General features: G+C 46.8%; 1 protein-coding gene and 1 long non-coding RNA gene across 16 annotated transcripts in view; one reads left to right on the forward strand and one right to left on the reverse strand.

Annotated features, from left to right (window-relative positions):
- Window positions 1–20,456, forward strand: part of HDAC5 (histone deacetylase 5) — a 1,827,433-nt gene that overhangs the window by 1,743,833 nt on the left and 63,144 nt on the right. The gene's annotated exons all lie outside the window — the stretch shown is intronic.
- Window positions 13,594–18,414, reverse strand: LOC147717040 (uncharacterized). Its single transcript, XR_015295797.1, has 3 exons — window positions 16,824–18,414; window positions 16,266–16,466; window positions 13,594–15,217 (listed from the first exon to the last, which is right to left on the reverse strand). It is a non-coding gene; the product is annotated as an uncharacterized LOC147717040 (long non-coding RNA).

Genomic DNA, 20,456 nt, shown 5'->3' on the forward strand with positions numbered 1-20,456 from the left:
ACGGAAGACGGTTGTCGAACCGAAACAAAAAGTCAACAAACCAAGGCCAGTTAACACAAAAACACTCGAGCCAAAGACAAGGATCGAACCGAAGGGGTCCGTCGAGCCGAGGCAACAAAACATCGCTCCGAAGCAGCAAGCTCCGAAGACGACACCAGGCCACAGAATGGTTATTGAACAAACGAGAACAGTCGGATCAATAACAACAACGGTTCCGAAAAAGTTCATACAGTCTACTAAAACTGTCGAAACACCAAAGTCTCCCGGACCAATTAAATTCGGACTTCCTACACACGTGAAGCCAAGAGCGGTCAAACAAACTACCGGATTCGAACCGACACAAACAAAAAAGTCGAAATCGGGGGAAAGAGCTAAAACACCTGAAGAACAGGAACCCTCAACAGAGGAACAGTCGAAACTGTATGTTGACCCCGATACTGGCAAAGTTACCCTATTGAAAAGGAAAATCAGACCAGACACTATAAAATACCACTCAAAAGGAAAAGAGACACTTCAACATCTCCAGTTCTCTTTGAGCCTATCACACCATATGTGCAAGAAACTTATACATATTCTCCCACACGCACAGATGACTATGGGGAGTATGAGGACAATGAATAGTACAATTATCCAGTTGGCAATGACCAGGACATACAAAATCAACCATGGTCTGACCCTGTAGATCCTGGAGACTCTCAGCCAATTCCAGACAATACTGTATACCCTGTTAAGACTTCGCCTACAGAGGACACAGCTGCCTTCAATGCATTAATAGAAAGAGCAGCATACAATCACCATGTGGAGATGCATGCAGATCCCATTGATGAAGACTTCCTCTTTGACACTTTCAACACCTCAGAAAAAACTGTCAAAACATTACCAATGTTAAAAGGGGTGCTTAAACATGCAGGGGACATATTTAAAGAAACAACCAGGGCACGGGTCATTAACCCTAGAATAGAGAAAAAATATAGGCCAGCACCAGTGGACCCTACATACATTAAGGGACAGCTGCCTTTAGACTCTTTGGTCGTATGCAATGCACGTAAACATGCTAATTCACAAACCTCTGGCGAAGCTCCACCTCCAGACAAAGAGTCTAAAATCCTGGAGGCTTCGGGCAAAAGGGTAGCTGCTCAAGCAGCTAACATATGGAGAATTGCTAACACACAAGCCCTATTAGCCAGGTATGACAGGGCGCACTATGACACACTAGAGCAGATTCTCCAGCATCTACCTGACCTTTATAAGGAACAGGCAGAATTCCTAATACAGGAGGGGAAGCTAATAACTAACGCCTCCATCAAATGTGCCTTAGATGCAGCAGACACAGCAGCCAGGGCTATCAATACCAGTGTCCTGCTCAGAAGACATGCGTGGCTACGCATCTCTGGGTTTAAGAATGAGGTTCAAAGTACTTTACTCAATCAACCTGTAAATCCTGATTTTTTTATTTGGTCCTGATGTTGACACAATACTAGACAAAATGAAAAAGGATACCGAGACAGCCAAGTCTATGGGAGCCCTGCAGTCACAAACATACAGAGGCGGCTCCTTTCGGAGCTCCAGCAACAGAGGAGCTGCAAGAGGATGCTCAACACAGCAAACCTCTTACAACAAAGGCAACACGCAAAACACCTACAACAAAAACAGTAGAGGTGGATACCGTGGCAATAACACCAAGGGTAGAGGACGAGGGAATAACGACACCAGATCCTCTACCAATACCAAACAGTGACTTCTTGTCACTACCCCCAGACCATGTAACACCGGTCGGGGGAAGATTACAGCAGTTCCTGCCAGTCTGGGAAAACATAACTACAGACAGGTGGGTGAGACAAATTATACAGCATGGCTATTGCCTAGAATTAATCTCCACACCACCCAACATCCCCCCAAGACACCGTCCTATGACCACAGAACACCTACACTTATTGCAGCAAGAAGTCATCAGCATGCTACAAAAAGGGGCCATAGAACTAGTACCCTTAGAACACCAGGGTACAGGGGTGTACTCTCTGCACTTCCTAATCCCCAAGAAGGACTGGTCTCTCAGACCAATTTTGGACCTCAGGCCCCTAAACCAATACATCTTATCAGATCATTTCCACATGATCACTCTACAGCAGGTATTACCACTGTTACGTCAAGGGGACTTCCTCGCAACACTAGACCTCAAAGACGCATATTTCCATATACCAATACACCCGGCACACAGGAAATATCTCAGGTTTACAATACAAAATCAGCACTACCAATTCAAAGTCCTCCCTTTTGGGGTAACAACAGCCCCAAGGGTGTTCACCAAGTGCCTAGCGACAGTAGCTGCACATCTCAGAAGACAGCATATTCATGTCTATCCATATCTAGACGACTGGCTGATACAAGCACAGTCAGCCCAGCAATGTGCTAGCCACATGTCACGCACTATTCACCTCCTGCACAGTTTAGGTTTCTCGCTAAACTACAAGTCCCATCTTCAGCCTGCCCACGTACAGCAGTACCTAGGAGCGACAATAGACACTCTGGCAGCAAAAGCACAGCCAAATTCAGCCAGAATACACAGCATTCAAACGCTGATCCAGAAGTTTAGGCCCCAACACTCACTCCCAGCCCGAGTGTTTATGCAACTGATAGGCATGAAGACCTTGTGCATTTTCATAGTCCCTCACGCAAGACTTCACATGCGTCTGCTGCAGGAGTGCCTAGCACGGCAGTGGAACCAGGCTCAGGGACAATTAAACGACCTAGTGTTGGTGACCAGTCGTGCATACAACTCTCTGCATTGGTGGAATCCACAAAACCTTTGCAAGGGACGACTGTTCCAAGAGCCTGTACCACAAATAGTGTTGACAACGGACGCATCCCTAATAGGGTGGGGAGCCCATGTCCTCCACCACACAGTGCAGGGCCTATGGACCACGCAGCAAAAGAAAATGCACATCAACCTGCTAGAGCTGATGGCAATTTTTATGGCAATGAAAGCTTTCAAAGTACATCTGTGCAACAAAACCGTGTTGATCCGGACGGACAACATGACTGCAATGTACTACCTACAGAAACAGGGAGGAACACACTCTCCACAGCTGTCACATCTAGCTCAGAGAGTGTGGAAGTGGGCCATCCAGAGAAACATTTTTCTCATGGCGGAACACCTCCCAGGCAAGGACAATCAAATAGCGGATCTGCTCAGCAGACACAGTCAGCAGGTGCACGAGTGGGAGATTCATCCCACAGTGCTACAACCATACCTCCAACTGTGGGGACATCCAGAGATAGACCTGTTCGCCACAAAAGAAAACGCAAAATGCCAGTACTTTGCCGCAAGGTTCCCACACCTGCAGTCTGCGGGCAATGCGATATGGATGAACTGGTCAGGCAAATTTGCCTACGCTTTTCCACCAGCACCGTTGATACCGCTGGTGGCACGCAAACTGCGCCAGCATTCAATGACGCTAATCCTGGTTGCTCCAACACGGGCGAGGCAACCATGGTACACCACATTCCTCATCAAAGACTACGACTAACACCCAGTCTCTTAACGCAGAGCCATGGAGACATTCAGCACCCATATCCACAGCAGCTGAACTTTGCAATCTGGCTCCTGAAGTCCTAGAGTTTGGCTACCTAAACTTACCTCCTGACTGCATGAACATTATCAAGGAGGCAAGGAAGCCTACAACAAGAACATGCTATGCGTCAAAGTGGAAACGTTTTGTCATTTATTGTAACAACAACAACATAAACCCACTAGACGCGTCCATTCAAAATATCTTATGCTATCTTTTGCACCTACACAGCTGCAATCTAGCCTATACATCCATACGGATACACTTAGCTGCCATAGCGGCTTACCTTCAGAACAGGCAGCACCTTTCGTTATTCAGAGTGCCTGCAATTAAAGCATTCATGGAGGGCCTCAAACGAGTGATCCCCCCCCAAGACACCCACCTTCACCTGTCTGGAACCTAAACGTTGTTATAACTAGACTAATGGGACCACCTTTTGAGCCTTTACACTCGTGTGAAATACAATTTTTAACATGGAAGGTGGCTTTTCTCGTAGCTATTACTTCGCTTTGAAGAGTTAGCGAGCTGCAAGCCCTAACTATTCAACAGCCCTTCATTCAAATTCAAGCAAATAGGGTCGTGCTTAGGACAAACCCTAAATTCATGCCCAAAGTGGTATCCCACTTCCACATCAATCAAACAATAGAACTGCCAGTGTTCTTCCCAAATCCACAGTCAGTACCTGAAAGGGCCCTACACACATTAGATGTTAAGAGAGCTCTCCTATATTACATAGACAGGACTAAAAATTTCAGGAAGACTAAACAGTTGTTTGTTGCTTTTCACCACAACACAAAGGCAACCTCATTTCTAAATCTGGGTTAGCCAGATGGATAGTTAAGTGCATTCAAATATGTTATCTAAAAGCAAAACGCACCTTAACGGTTCACTCAAGCGCATTCCACACGCAAAATGGGGGCATCCATGGCTTTCCTAGGAAACATTCCTCTAGAGGAGATATGTAGAGCAGCCACATGGACTACCATACATACATTTACCAAACACTACTGCGTAGATGTACACTCCAAGCAGCTGTAGGACAGGCTGTTTTCAAAACTCTTTTTCAGACTGCTGCAGCTGGCACAGGCAACCACCGCTAGGGGAGAGACTGCTATACATTCTATGCACAGATATGAATTCAGCAGCCCACATGCCTCGAACGGAATATGCTACTTACCAGTATGCATCTGTTCTTGGCATGTAGGGCTTCTGACATTTATATCACCCACCCTCCTCCCCGGTGCCTGTCGCAGCTGTAGCATTCACTATTACTTTTTAGCATGGACATCACTTACTGTATCATACTCCATCTCTGCCACAATGGCGAAAAACAATCTGAAGATGGAGAGGATGCCCATGCGCACTGTAGTCCAGGGGAGGAACCACATATCTCGTGATACTTCGAAGACTCTTCCAGGACAACAATGTGCAATCATCCGGACCCAACACTAGGCGGCGATCTATGCACAGATATGAATGTCAGCAGCCCTACATGCCAAGAACAGATGCATACTGGTAAGTAGCATATTCCTTATTACACCTCATGAGGTGGTGCTACGGTTCAAACAGTACCCTTCGGCAGTGCAAGAAGTAGCACCACGAACCAAGAAAGCATGGTTTATCTATACCTACACAGGGGCTCAAAAGAGGGCGGTACAAACACAAGAGTGCAGTTTATGTACATATAAGGTAATATCGAGAGGCACAATCGATCAGTGGGAGGAGCTAACAGTTCTGGCGGTCGACAAACACATTCCTATCTGAAACTAATCACTAACTAATGTGGACCTTACTTGACATGCGCAAAAGTGGGGGATGCTAAATATAACTTGTTGCCGGGCAGATTTCAAGCGCCGTGGACAGGAAGATAGGACAAATCACAAGGTCGACACGAGGCAGCATGTAGCAAACAAAATGGCTGCCATGAATACAAAATGGAGTCCACTAAATGTCAAGTTAATGGCTAGAACTAAGATACTAAGATGTCAGGACATTAAGATATTAAGATATAAAGATCTCTTCTGCTAATGCTTAACCCAATCGCTGTTAATTTACAACAAAGGGCCTACAAAGCTGAGAACACGTTCATGAAACTATTGACATTCCCTAAAAGCACCGCCACCAACATCTGTCACTGTGAACTTGGTGTGACCCCGTTGTCTTTTTCGCATACAACTAGCTCCTTTATTGCTATGGCATAACATCTGGGTAAAAGAAGAAGCCGTTCTGAACCATGCTGTCATTTTAGATTGTGTAAAATTGGTTTGTGTAAAACAAATCCCTTCCCGCACTCATATTAGTGACCAGCTGGAGAAATTGGGTTTGTTCGATTGTATCAACAATCCCGGAAACATAGCCAAAATATCAAGAGCAAGGCTGAAAAGTGAATTTTTAACTCATTCCTATCTGGTTAGAGATAACCTGGAGAGGGCAAAAAAATGGTCGTTGACCACTCATTGTTAGTTTGCTCTCTAGGTATCAAGCCCTACCTTACTTTTTATTTCAGCCACGCTAAAATGTTTTATTTGAAAAGGTTTAGGATTGGCACTTCCCACTTATTGGTTTCATACCAACGTGACGCACAGTGCAATGCCAATTTGGCTTTGTGTCCATGTGGTTCAAAGTCAGTCCAGAGTACCATGCGTTTTATGTTTTATTGCAAACTCTATACTGAATCGAGATGTGCCTTTTAAAACCGCTTTTATGTTTTTTAAACATTAGAAAGTGTCAGGCTGCCCTACATCATCTCCTGCTTTTAAAAGATGAATTTATTTGTCGAATGTTTTATAAGTATATTTCCACGGCTGTTCGGCACCGGAATGCTGTTGGAAAATGACTATTTTGTATGTTTATTATAATATTACGCTCAGGATTTAAGATTCCCTTATGTGGAACTAAACCATGATAGTGATTAATTTTGGAAAATGACATTGACACCTATAAGGACTCTGAATATAGATAACATCTTTGAGTTTGGCATTACCCTGACTGAAATACTGCTATGATTAGGTATTATGGCTTTTTGTCTGTGATCAATTAATCAATCAGGGGGTTATACAGCACGCTACTCACCCATGAGGGTCTCAAGGCGGCTCCGGATCAGTCGAAGAGTCAGGTCTTGAGGTCCTTCCTGAACGTGTGCAGGGTCGGGGAGCCTCTGATATTCGCATGGAGCTCGTTCCAGGTTTTGGCTGCGATGTAGGAGAAAGCTCTCCCGCCGGTTCTGTTTCTGCGGATGCGGGGGACGTCTGCCAGAGCGAGATCACATTGCTTTGAAATATTGTTATCCGGATATCTGTAATTGCCATTGCTATGGAATTATTATTCATTGTCTGTATTTTATCAATTTTACTTTGTTGTTCTTTCTATGAAATGTTTATATGATGTATTCTTTTATGGCTGGCATACAGCCGAATAAAGATTTTGACTGACTGACTGATAATAGCTTTAATGGCATAGTGCACATCATCCTGACCATCATTATTGAATAACGTGCAGTCATATTATTAAGGGTATTGACATCAAGTTGATTTTCTTGGTGTGCGTTAAATAGAAGAGTGACTTCCATAAAGCTACCGACACGGGAGCAGAGTTTGACATCTATTTAGGGAGGGAGCCCAAGAAGAAAATGTGCATCTGCAGGACCTGCAGTTCTCTTGATTAATCATGTAGGGAGAGGGATGGACTAATTCCACGAAACTCATTTTTGCAATCAGTGCACAAGTATTCTAGTGTTGGTAACAACTCCCAAGATAACATTGAATGCCTAAAAAAGATACCAATTCGAAAGTGCCACAGGGGATAGATTATCCCACACCTCCAAAGACCTCTTCCTCAAAAATGTCATATATCAGATGAGATATTTTAAGTGTTTTGACGTTTTGCTTATGGGCACAATGAAAATAAACTTCTTTTTTAAGTTTGTACAACACATGGCACCTGCCCAGAGCCCTAGTGTCATTGACTCTGTGACCCGAGGCGCTTAGAGTGAAAAATACTGACGGCTAAGAAAATATCCAGGTTTCTCCATGTGAGACTCTGGACACGGTTTTCTGAGGGTTTTGGCTCTAGGAAAAGCCATGCCTGACCTCAACAGCATTTACTTTGTCATCATACAGGAAGAGATGGAAAACATGATTCAGCAGACCAGATCATCTGTAGCACTACAGCCATGACATTGAAAGCCGCTAGGACTACAGCAAAGTTGGAAAGTTGTGATAGTGCTCTATCAGATGTTGGTACAGAAATGTATTAAATACTTTCAGGACAAGAAATAAATCTAACTTTCACCAGAAGCAAAATTTTTAGGAGCGTTTGAGAGTTATCCAGCCACCAGTCAAGTAGTGACAAATCTCTGTTATTTATCGTGCCGCCTTCCAAATAGGTTATAATGTCTTCTGTTTTACCTGTGGCCCGATAAATGGCTGAAGACGTCACTATTCATCCAACTGTTAGCTAAATAGCAGAGATGAAGTATTATTCGACCAAGAACTAGATACATTGTGTGAAGGAGGTCTTTATTTTGCTAGCCAGGCGTTTACCATGCTCATATGCAAAATAAAAAAGAGAGAGACTCCATGTAACAGTAAGATTGTAGCCTTCTAGAAATGGGGTGAACAAAAGTTTATCAAACCATTTCAGAGTAGGTGCATGTAAAAAGGTACAAAATGATGTGAATCAAACTAAGTTTTTTATGTATAAAAACTTAATAAAATATGTTTGGAATAAATACATCTATATCAGTATAAACGTAGAAATAGAGAAATCTATGGCTGCAGCCTGTTTCAGAAAAAAATCAGAAATCATTTGGTGTAAACTGCTGTTTCAGGAGCCTCAGTCTACAGTGGAATATACTTGGGTGTTTTGGCTGTCTGTATGTTGTTCACTAAAAATATGCGAAGAAAGCGGATATGGTGTTCAACATATTACATATTTTAGCTGCTTGTGGGACTAAAATGTTTTTTCTGATGGATACATCTGCCAGTAGATTCCTCACCTTGTGAATATCCCCTGCGTCAGCAACATTCAGAAATTCTTTTGTAGCTCTTCACGCCGATGTGGACAACGTCACAGAAGCACGACATCGCGCGCGACTCTGCTACGTCACTGACTCCATAATAGGACTCCGTCTGCTTGATGACATCAGTTCCCTTTTTTGCGCGTCATCAATGCTAACGATTTTCTAGGGATCCTCAGTAGCTCGTTTGATACTCTGTTACTGTTGGTTGTTTCCAGTGTTTTCTTGTTTCCTGTCGAGATGTCTTTGAAGAAAACCGGGTTCTAGCCCTGTAGAGAGTGCGGGAAGATGATGTCCATAACGGATCTGCACGAAGACTGTGTATGGTTTCTGTCTTCTGACCATGACGTCCAAGGGTGTCCATGTTGTAAGGAGATGAACCCCAAAGCACTGCGAGAAAGAGAGGTGAAGCTTCTTGAGGCGAAGATGAAAGGCAAGAAAGACAAGAAGAGTTCAAAGTCGCGGTCGAGGTCGGCTTCGAGGTAGTCTTCGGGGCATGCTTCTCGATCCAAGAAGAAGCATAAGAAGAGGAAGCATGGGTCTCGGCGTCATTCCGAGAGAGTCGAATCCGAAGTCTCCAGTCCGTCGACATCGGAAGGTATGTGTCTCCTTCACGTCGGCGTCGACCCCGAGAAGAGGTCTAGGCGTGAGGCTCAAAGGCTTCTGGAGGTGCGGAGATATAGAGAAGAGTAGATGGAAGAGGGAGAGCTGCAAGAATCTGATGATTATTTCGATGACCTTAAGAAAGCAAGTGGTTTGGAGTTATCTCCAGAGTGGGAGCTTTCCACGGCTCCTGATGTCCCTTCGAAGGGTGTAGCACCATATCACACGGTCATTGAAAAGGCAGCGGAACTTTTAAATTTGAATCTGCCCACTGCTGAGTTTAAATCAAATATTTTGACGTATGTACTCCATTCTCCATCTTCAGTTGTGGAACCAATGCTGCCTTTTAATGAGGCAATACGGAGCCTGTTTTAGAAGTGTGGCGTAAGCACTTTTCGTCTCCTGCAGTATCAAGAACTGTTGCAAGGAGATATAGGGTGGCTCCTGGGGATCCGGACTTCCTTTCATCACATCCGTCTCCAGAGAGTTTGGTGGTTCAGGCGGCCTGCTCCAAAAAATCCACTGGCGCTTTTCCACAGGTTCCTGGTGACAAGGAGTCTAAGAAGCTGGACCAAGTTTTCTCTTCGGCTAGCATGGCCCTCAAGTCCACGAATGCTACGTGCCTTTTAGGGCGCTATATACACGCTTTGATGGCCTCTGCGAAGCAGTTGGTGCCAAAGATTCCGGAGGAAGAAAGGCAGAACTTCAATGAGGTTCTTGCAGATACTCAACCTGCTGCTCGCCAGGTGATCCAGAGCGGTTTAGACACAGCTGACTCTGTGGCAAGTGTCATGGGATCATCTGTTGCCACCTGGAGGGCTGCTTGGTTGAAAACATCTGAATTTTCTCCTGATGTGCAGGCTACTTTAATAGACCTTCCATTTGATGGTTCCGGCCTGTTTGGAAAGAAGGCGGATGCTGCCTTGTAAAGGTTCAAGGACAGTAAGGCGACGGCTAGGTCTTTAGGTCTTCAGTCCAGAGGATCTTCTAGTAAGAGATTCAGAGGATTTGGAAGATCTTCCTTTCGCTCTTACAAGCAACCGCAGCAGCAGCAAAACTCATTGTACAATTTGTACAGAGGTAGAAACAGAGGCTGTCCTAGAGCTCGTCCAGCTTCCTCCTCCTCTTCCTCTACCCAACCCCCTCCTACAACAGCAAAGCAGCCCTAGATCGGCCATTACGGATCATGTTGGACCTGTAGGGGGTCGGCTTACTAATTTTCTATGAGATTGGGAATCGGTCACTCAGACCTTTTGGGTTCTCAATCTCGTAGAGAATGGGTATGCTCTTCCCTTTCGGTAATTTCCCCCAAATTACCTTCCTTGTCAAGGATTTTGCATGGAGGACCACCTTCTTCTCCTGCAGGAGAAACTTCTGGCATTATTGAGAAAAGGTGCGATAGAGGTGGTCCCAGAGCAGGAAAGGGGTCAGGGATGCTACTCCCGGTATTTCCTGATTCCCAAGAAGGATGGCAGGCTTCGTCCAATCCTGGACCTCAGGATCTTGAACCTCTTTCTGAATCAGGAGAAGTTCAAGATGCTCACTCTTGCACAGGTACTTCAGGCGCTGCAGCAACAGGACTGGAGGGTGTTGTTCGACTTGCAGGACGCGTGTTTTCATATTCCCGTCCTGAAGTCGCACAGGAAGTATCTCAGTTTTACGGGAGGGTCACAACATTACCAGTTTGCGGTCCTTCCATTTGGTCTTACTACTGCACCTCGAGTCTTCACCAAGGTGATGACTGTGGTGGCAGCACATCTCAGAAGGTCAGGGATTCCAGTATTCCCTTATCTGGACGATTGGCTGATCAAAGCGCAGTCGCCAGAGAAAGTGCTCCATCATCTGCAAGTCACAACTCCGTTGTTGTACAGATTGGGTTTTTCAATAAATGTACCCAAATCTCACCTGGTGACCTCCCAGCGTAACCTGTTCATAGGTGCTATACTGGATACCACTGTGTGTCGGGCATTCCCTCCTCCACAAAGGATTCTCGACATACAGGAAATGATTCCTTTATTTTACAATGGAGCTGTCGTTCCAGTCCTGAAGGTCCTTCGTCTGCTCGGTCTAATGGCTTCCTGCATTCTGTTGGTCAACCATGCACGCTGGCACATGAGGGCACTCCAGTGGTGCCTCCGCAGGCAGTGGTATCAGCACATCGGAGATCTCAGGGAGTCTGTGAGTCTCTCCAGAGAAGCTGCGGCGGATCTATCTTGGTGGAGCATGGAGGGCAATCTGTCTCAAGAAAAGCTCTTTCATCTGCCTCCATCGGTGGCCACAGTGATAACGGATGCTCATCTGGGAGATCTGGAGATCAAGGGTCTTAGGTCTCCAGAGGAAAGGTTGCTTCACATCAACCTTCTAGAATTGCGGGCGACATGTTTGGCGCTCAAAGCATTCCTCCCTTCCCTTTGCGGTCAGTCGGTTCAAGTCCTAAAGGACAACACTACCGCGATGTGGTATGTCAACAAGCAGGGAGGAGTGGGATAGCGTTGCCTTTTGCAGAGAGGCTCTGCGTCTCTGGTCCTGGGTTCAGGACCATCAGATTTGTCTGATGGCAAGTCATCTGGCCGGAGTTCTGAACATACGTGCAGACAATCTCAGTCGGCAGTTCTCAGCCGACCACGAGTGGAGGCTTCATCCAGAGGTAGTTCGTCATGTCTTTCGGACGTGGGGAACTCCTCAGGTGAACTTGTTTGCCACTCACGGGAACGCTCACTGCCCGTCATTCTGCAGTCTCCAGTATGCGATGCAGGGAGCTTTGGGGGGCGCGTTTCAGTTGAGTTGGGGCGTACAACTCCTTTAAGCGTTCCCTCCCATACCCTTGATTCCTCATGTTCTGAGGAAGATTCGCCAAGACTGGGCCCAAGTCATATTGATCGCCCCGGATTGGCCAAGAAGGATGTGGTACACGGATCTTCTCCACCTCTCCTCGTGCCCTCCGTTCAGTCTCCCTCTCAGGGCAGACCTCCTCTCTTTTAAAACGGTCTTTATGATTACGATTACCTCGGCAAGGAGGGTAAGTGAGCTTGAAGCTCTGAGTTCAAAACCCCGTTCTTGACCATTCATGCTGAAAGAATGGTACTTTTCTGCCTAAGGTGGTAACTCCCTTCCATCTGGGGCAGTCCATTACCCACCCTACCTTCTATCCTCCCCCCTCACCCTTCCAAGGAGGAGGAGCAGCTTCACCGTCTGGACCCTAAGCGTGCGGTGAGCTTCTACCTTGACAGAACCAGGGAATTCAGAATTGATTACCAACTCTTCGTGAGCTTCGTTGGAGCCAGAAGATGCAAAGCGGTGCACAAGCGCACGTTGTCTAGATGGATTGTCTTGTGTATCAAGATATACTACTACCTGGCCGGTAAGGAACCTCCAGAAGGTTTGAGAGCTCATTCTACTAGTCTTCTACATCTGCTTTGTCTAGGGGTGTTTCTGTGGAGGACATTTGTAGGGCGGCAACTTGGGCCTCCCTCCACACGTTTGCAAAGCATTATTCTTTAGATGCTGATGTGAGTAGGGATGGACACTTTGCTTGTTTCGTCCTTCAGGACTTCTTGGTATAGAAGGGTGGACACCATCCTCCGGGAGTGGGACAGCTGTGGGAATATATTCACAAGGTGAGCGTTCTACTGGCAGATGTATCCATCAGAAGAACAAGTTACTTACCTTCTGTAACGCTTTTTCTGGTGGATACAGTATCTGCCTGTGAATTCCTCACATGCCCACCCACCTCCCCGTTGTCCACCCTTGTATACCTGCAATTGTGACAATGTTTTAATGTATATATATACATTGCTGTCAAAGGAAATGTATTATTATAATTGCTTTCCAGCTTTGCCTGTACACTGTGTGTGTTATCTTGATTATTTTGTACTGTGTACACTGTGTATATATCTACTGTTGTCGGTCTGTCCGTGTGCCTCGAAGGCATGGAAAAAAGGGCGGAACAGATGTCATCACGCCCACGGAGTCCTATTATGGAGTCAGTGACGTCAGCTGAGCTGTGCGCGATGCCGTGCTTCTGTGACGTCGTCCACGTCGGGCGTGAAGAGCTACAAAAGAATTTCCAAATGTTGCTGATGCAGGGTATATTCACAAGGTGAGGAATCCAAAGGCAGACACTGTATCCACCAGAAAAAGTGTTACCAAAGGTAAGTAACTTGGTTCGAGGCATTTGGGCTGCTGAATTCATATCTGTGCATAGATCGCCGCCGAGTGTGGGGTCCGGATGATTGCACATTGTTGTCCTGGAAGAGTCTTCGAAGTATCAGAAGATAGGTGGCTCCTCCCCTGGACTACAGTGCGCATGGGCATCCACTCCATCCTCAGATTGTTTTTTTCCGCCATTGGGTTCGGATGTATATTTGTTAACTCAAGTTCGGAATCGATAAAAAACGTTATATTTGGCCTAAAGGCCTTTAGTTATCGTCGGTATTGTCTTTGCGATCGGTGCCCAGTACTTGTTCCAGCTCTATCCTCGAGCCGGACGTCAAGAAGAGCCGCGTGGCATTTCAGCACCAAGGCCCGGTCGACGCCAGAGGCCTTATCGACGATCCATCATGGAACGGAGCCCGTTCAAGAGATGTCCCGTTTGCAACTCCAAGTATCCTCACATCGATGTCCACCCGGTGTGGAACAAGTGCCTGTCTCCGGATCACGATGAAGCCAGCTGTATGGCTTGTTCTCGGTTCCGCTCCAAGAAGACGATTCGCCTTCGACGCGCTGCGCGAAAGGAGGCCCAGCAGACAGCACCTGACCCCGGTGAACATCTTCGATGCCGAGGAAGATGAGGGAGTCGAGCAGGAAGTTCAAGAGAACCTGTCTGATCCTGCATCGGAGATCGACTCGAGTTACGACTCAGATGTGGAAATGGTCGATAATGAAGAAGTCGTCGACGAGGTGGGAGACGACGATGAGGCCTTCGGGCCGTGGAAGATAGCTCGAGCGAGGAGCTAGGCCCAACCGTTGGTACGGTGGCCGAGACAAAAACTTTCGATAAGGCTCAGGTCGAGGGATCGCCACATGGCCTTACCCGAGATCAAACGCTTGGTTCTACAGCCTCGCCTCAAGGCCCGGCTACGGACATTTCCAACGAGCCGTCGGTTGACCGATCGAAATCGAAACCAAAAGCATCGGTGTCTACAAAACAGAAAGCACCGGAAACAAAATCAAAACCGAAAGTGCGTATTACTTTGGTCGAATCGAAGGCTTCTGAACCGTCGGCACCGACGAAACAGAAGAGTGTTATCGACCCGGGGAGGTCGCTAAAGGGTGTCGAGCCGAAGGCCGGGGCGCCGAAGAAAATGGTCAAGGACGTCGACCCGAAGAAGTCGGCACCGAAGGCCGTAGACACTAACAAGGGACTCAAAACTTAGAACGTTCTCGATCCTGAACGTCGACACGACAAGGCTAAGGGCATTAAAGACCTCGAGTCCAAGACTAGCAGTGGCTCTAAAGATCCCGTCGAGTCAACACAGCCATCCGCCTCTTTTTCAAAGCAGGTGTCGGACTCGCTGCAACGCATTAAAGAGAAGGCTGTTGCTGTCGGGCCGAAGGCCACTCCACCCCCGAAGCCAGTCAGTAAACCTCCGAAGTAGTCGGCACTGATTCAGTTCACACTGCCGCCGAAAGTGGTACCTAAGGCGTTCGCCCCTAAGACGGGCGTCGAAGCGACCAAAAAGGTGTCCATGGGGCCAAAGCCTACAACTACGGAAGGGGCCACCAAGCATCGACAGCCTCCGCAGGAAGATCAGTCGAGGCAATTCATCTACGCCGAGACGGGTAGACTTTCCGTTTTCAAGCGAAAGATCGCCCCAGAACAGCCTATGGAGTCATATAAAATTCCATTGAAGAAAAAGAGGGATTCTGCTAAGTCACCTTCTTTTTGAACCTATACAACCACATGGACAAGACACTGCTCCTATTTCACCCACATACTCAGATGTGGATGTAGGGGATGGTGACAATGAGGATTACAGTTAATCTGTAGACACTGATCCAGAAGATCACACTGAACCCTGGACAGACGCTGTTGACTACAGAGGAGAGGTGGTCCACAAAGGAATCCAAGTCCACATTAGTTTTCACAGGTTTTTGATAATGATAACACACTCAAGAAAACTCTGGACCTCTTGAGTTTTCAGACAATAAGGTATTTGAAGGGGATGATGAGTGTGTTAAACGTTACATCTTGGTGTCCTTAGGCTCAATCCTTTTTTGTATGAATAGAATCAAAGGAGTCCGTGCTTTATAGAAAAGTTGCTCTTTATTTGTGTGGATAAAAACGTAGACAGCCGACACGTGTTTCGCCCCTGTGGCGAATTGCGCCAGGGCTTTTTCAAGGCTGTAATAGATCACAGTAAAAGTTGTAAGTGTTCGTCATTGAGAAAAGAGCGCCTAAGACCCCAAGGATCCTGTGTATATAATGAGGAAGCATACAGAACACATAAAATTGTAAATAGGTATGAAATAGATAATGTTTAATTTCTCTTTTTTCTCACGCCCTCTAACTTCTCTATTTTTGATAAAATATCCTTACCCTCTCTATGACTAGACTTGTGGTGGCATTTGCTTACTCTTGATCACTTATATCCTATCTAACCGTAAATTAATCTAAATCTCAAGAGTCTTGCATCTACTTAGCACAAAACCAGAGGTGGTGAAACTCTCAATGTCTGACGCTTCTCGTCTGCATGCACACACCCTTTCCTTAAACTCACATAAGGGACTTCTCCTATCCGGTGACCACACACCACACTTTACAATAATGAACTTGCACTCTATACTACTTCTTTTTCCGTACTCTTGCACGGTCCTTGGGGTCTTAGGCGCTCTTTTCTCAATGACGAACACTTACAACTTTTACTGTGATCTATTACAGCCTTGAAAAAGCCCTGGCGCAATTCGCCACAGGGGCGAAACACGTGTCGGCTGTCTACGTTTTTATCCACACAAATAAAGAGCAACTTTTCTATAAAGCACGGACTCCTTTGATTCTATTCATACAAAAAAGGATTGAGCCTAAGGACACCAAGATGTAACGTTTAACACACTCATCATCCCCTTCAAATACAGACGCTGTTGACCCAGGGGATTCACAAACTGTCCCGGACAGTCATGTCTATGCTGTTAAAACGTCACCTACAGAAGACACTGCTGCGTTTAATGCACTTATTGAGAGGGCAGAAAAAAATCATGATGTCCAGCTCCATGCTGACCCTATTGAAGAAGACTTTTTGTTTGACACCTTCTCAACCTCAGAGAGAACTGTCAAAACTCTGGAGAAGTGTGGCTCCATGCTTAGAGCGGCAGACCTTGATGCAGAACGCTGGCCAGGGACCAGGGTTCGATTCCCGCCTCGGCGAGTTTCGGGCTTAAATTCCTCTGACCGGATATTCTCGCCTCAGTGCCGATTCTAAGCAGGGGTCCCACGCTGCAACTCTGGGCAATAGCTTGCTTAGTCTCCACAAAGGCCCCCTGATACACAAGGGATGCCTGGTTTCACCATGGGATGCCCAGGAGTGGACACCCCACAAGGAAAAGCCAGGAGGGGTTCCCTTGTGGTAGGAGTACAAGCGCCGGGATGCCTCCGGGTCACTGTTCGCGCTATACAAATACGCCACATTTACATTTACATTTACCCATGCTAAAAGGTGTCCTAAAACACGCTGGAGACATCTTTAAGGAGACCACAAGGGCAAGGGTAATGAACCCCAGAATTGAGAAAAAATACAAACCAGCACCTGTGGACCCCACGTATATCAAGGGACAGTTGCCGTTGGACTCTCTTGTTGTTTCTAATGCCCGCAAAAGAGCGAACTCGCAAACAACGGGTGATGCTCCTCCCCCTGACAGGGAATCTAACGTACTAGAAGCATCAGGGAAAAGGGTGGCAGCTCAAGCGGCCAATGTCTAGTGAATCTCCAACACACAGGCACTCTTAGCCAGATATGACAGGGCTCATTATGATACACTCGAGACCCTGTTGCAACACTTGCCAGATGAGTATAATGAGGCAGCAGAGATGCTCATACAAGAAGGGAAACTTATATCAAACGCGTCTATTAAGTGTGCGCTGGATGCAGCAGACACTGCAGCCAGGGCAATTAATACAAGTGTGATGTTACGAAGACATGCCTGGCTGAGAATCTCCGGCTTCAAGCCCGAGATACAAACCACCATACTCAATCATCCGGTTAACCCTGATCACTTATTTGGCCCAGAGGTGAAATTAAGAAGGACACATAGACTGCAAAGTCTATGGGGGCTCTACAGTCGCAGCAGTTCAGGGGTGTTTCCTTTCTTCGCTCCAACAATAGAGGAGCTTCCAGAGGCCAGCTGTCCCAGCAGACACAATACAGTAAAGGAGGCACGCAGACCACCTACAACAAACACAATTGGGGTGGCTATCGTGGAAACAGCACCAGGGGCAGAGGTCGTGGAAACAACAGCTCCCGATCCTCCACCACTAACAAACAGTGACGTCTTGTCACTGCCCCCTGACCATACCACACCGGTCTGGGGGAGACTACAACAGTTCCTGCCGGTCTGGAAATCCATCACTACAGACAGGTGGGTGAGGCAGCTTATCCAGTACGGTTATTGTCTGGAGTTAACATCCACTCCACCCAACATACCCCCAAGACACCGTCCTATGTCCGCAGAGCATTTACAATTATTGCAGCAGGAGGTAGTCAGCATGCTGCAAAAAGGAGCCATAGAGCTCGTGCCTGTGGAACAAAAAGGTACAGTGGTGTACTCGCTGTACTTCTTGATCCCAAAAAAGGACTGGTCCCTCAGACCCATACTGGACCTCAGGCCCCTAAACCAGTACCTTCTATCAGAACACTTTCACATGCTCACATTACACAGGTTCTACCGTTACTCAGTCAGGGAGATTTCCTCGGAACACTAGATCTCAAGGATGCATATTTCCATATTCCGCTACACCCGTCACACAGAAAATATCTCAGATTTACCATTCTGGATCAGCATTATCAGTTCAAGGTCCTCCCTTTCGGAGTGACGACAGCACCCAGGGTGTTTACCAAGTGCTTGGCGACAGTGGCTGCACACCTACGGAGACAGAACGTTCACGTCTACCCTTATCTGGACTACTGGCTTATCCAGGCGAAGTCAGCCCAGCAATGTGCCGCCCACATGTCCCACACCATTCACCTTCTTCACGATCTGGGGTTTTCACTGAATTATCCAAAGTCCCACCCTCAGCCCGCCCACATACGGCAGTACTTGGGTGCAACAATAAACACTCTGGCAGCCAAAGCACAGCCAAATTCAGTGAGGATCAACAGCATGCAATTGGTAATACGGAAATTCAAACCGCAACACTCGCTTCCAGCACGAGTGTTCATGCAGTTGATAGGCATGATGGCCTCCTGCATCTTCATAGTCCCGCACGCGAGACTACACATGCGTCCGCTTCAGGAGTGCTTAGCACGTCAGTGGAATCAGGCTCACGGACAATTGAAAAACCTAGTGTTGGTGACCGGTCGCGCATACAACTCTCTGCATTGGTGGAATCCACAAAACCTTTGCAGGGACCGACCATTCCAGGAGCCTGTGCCACAGATTATACTGACGACGGACCCATCTCTCCAGGGATGGGGAGCTCATGTACTCCACTACACAGTGCAGGGACTATGGACAGCACAGCAGAAAAAGATGCACATCAACCTTCTGGAACTGATGGCTATCTTCATGGCAATGAAAGCATTCAAGGTACATTTGTGCAACAAGGTTGTGTTGATCCGGACGGACAACATGACGGCCATGTACTACATACAGAAGCAGGGAGGCACACACTCTCCACAGTTGTCTCATCTGGCTCAGAGCATGTGGAAGTGGGCCATTCAGAGAAACATCTTCCTCATGGCAGAACACCTCCCAGGCAAGGACAATCAGATAGCGGACCTGCTCAGCAAGCACAGCCGCCAGATGCACGAGTGGGAGATACATCCATCAGTACTCCACCCGTACTTCCAGCAGTGGGGTCATCCAGAGATAGACCTCTTCGCCACAAGGGAAAACACAAAATGCCAAAGCTTTGCCGCCAGGTTCCCACACCCACAGTCGCAGGGTAATGCGATATGGATGAACTGGTCAGGCATATTTACGTACGCTTTTCCCCCAGCACCACTAATACCGCTAGTGGCACGCAAGCTGAAGCAACACTCGATGACTCTCATCCTGGTTGCTCCAACGTGGGCACGCCAACCATGGTACACCACATTTCTAGAACTCTCCGTGGCACTGCATCAAAGACTGCACCTCACGCCCAGGCTTTTGATGCAGAGCCATGGCGACATTCAGCATCCATATCCACAACAGCTCAACCTGGCGATCTGGCTCCTGAGGTCTTAGAATTTGGCTACCTCAACCTGCATCCTGACTGTATGGATATCATAAGGGAGGCAAGAAAGCACACCACTAGAGCATGTTATGCGGCAAAATGGAAGCGGTTTGTCATTTATTGTACCAACAACAACATTAATCCGCTAGATGGATCTACTCACAACATCATCTGTTATCTGTTACATCTATACAAAGGCAATCTGGCCTATGCTTCCATTCGTATACATTTATCTGCAATAGCAGCTTATCTCCAAAACAGACAGCATCTCTCACTTTTCAGAGTGCCTGCCATCAAAGCTTTTCTGGAGGGACTCAAACGAGTTATTCCTCCCCGACACCCACCAGCACCTGTATGGAACCTGATTGTGGTCCTCACCAGACTGATGGGTCCACCTTTTGAGCCTCTACACTCATCCGAGATACAATTCTTGACATGGAAAGTGGCTTTCCTAATAGCAATCAAATCGCTACGACGAGTTAGTGAACTTCAGGCATTAACTATCCAGGAGCCATTCATACAGATTCACTCCAACAGGGTGGTACTACGCACTAACCCTAAGTTTCTGCCTAAGGTGGTTTCACAGTTCCATATCAATCAAACTATAGAACTGCCAGTGTTCTTCCAGAATCCTGATTCAGTGGCAGAAAGAATGCTCCACACACTAGATGTCAAAAGAGCTCTAATGTACTACATAGATAGGACAAAAGAATTTAGGAAAACAAAACAACTGTTTGTTGCTTTTTCACCACAACACAATGGCAACCCCATTTCCAAAGCAGGTATAGCCAGGTGGATCGTTAAGTGCATACAGATTTGCTATCAAAAGGCTAAGCTCACATTAACAGTTCCCCCGAGAGCCCACTCCACACGAAAGTTGGGGGCCTCCATGGCTTTC

This window comes from Lissotriton vulgaris, chromosome 5 (genome assembly GCF_964263255.1).
Source record: "Lissotriton vulgaris chromosome 5, aLisVul1.2, whole genome shotgun sequence".
Taxonomy (NCBI): domain Eukaryota; kingdom Metazoa; phylum Chordata; class Amphibia; order Caudata; family Salamandridae; genus Lissotriton; species Lissotriton vulgaris.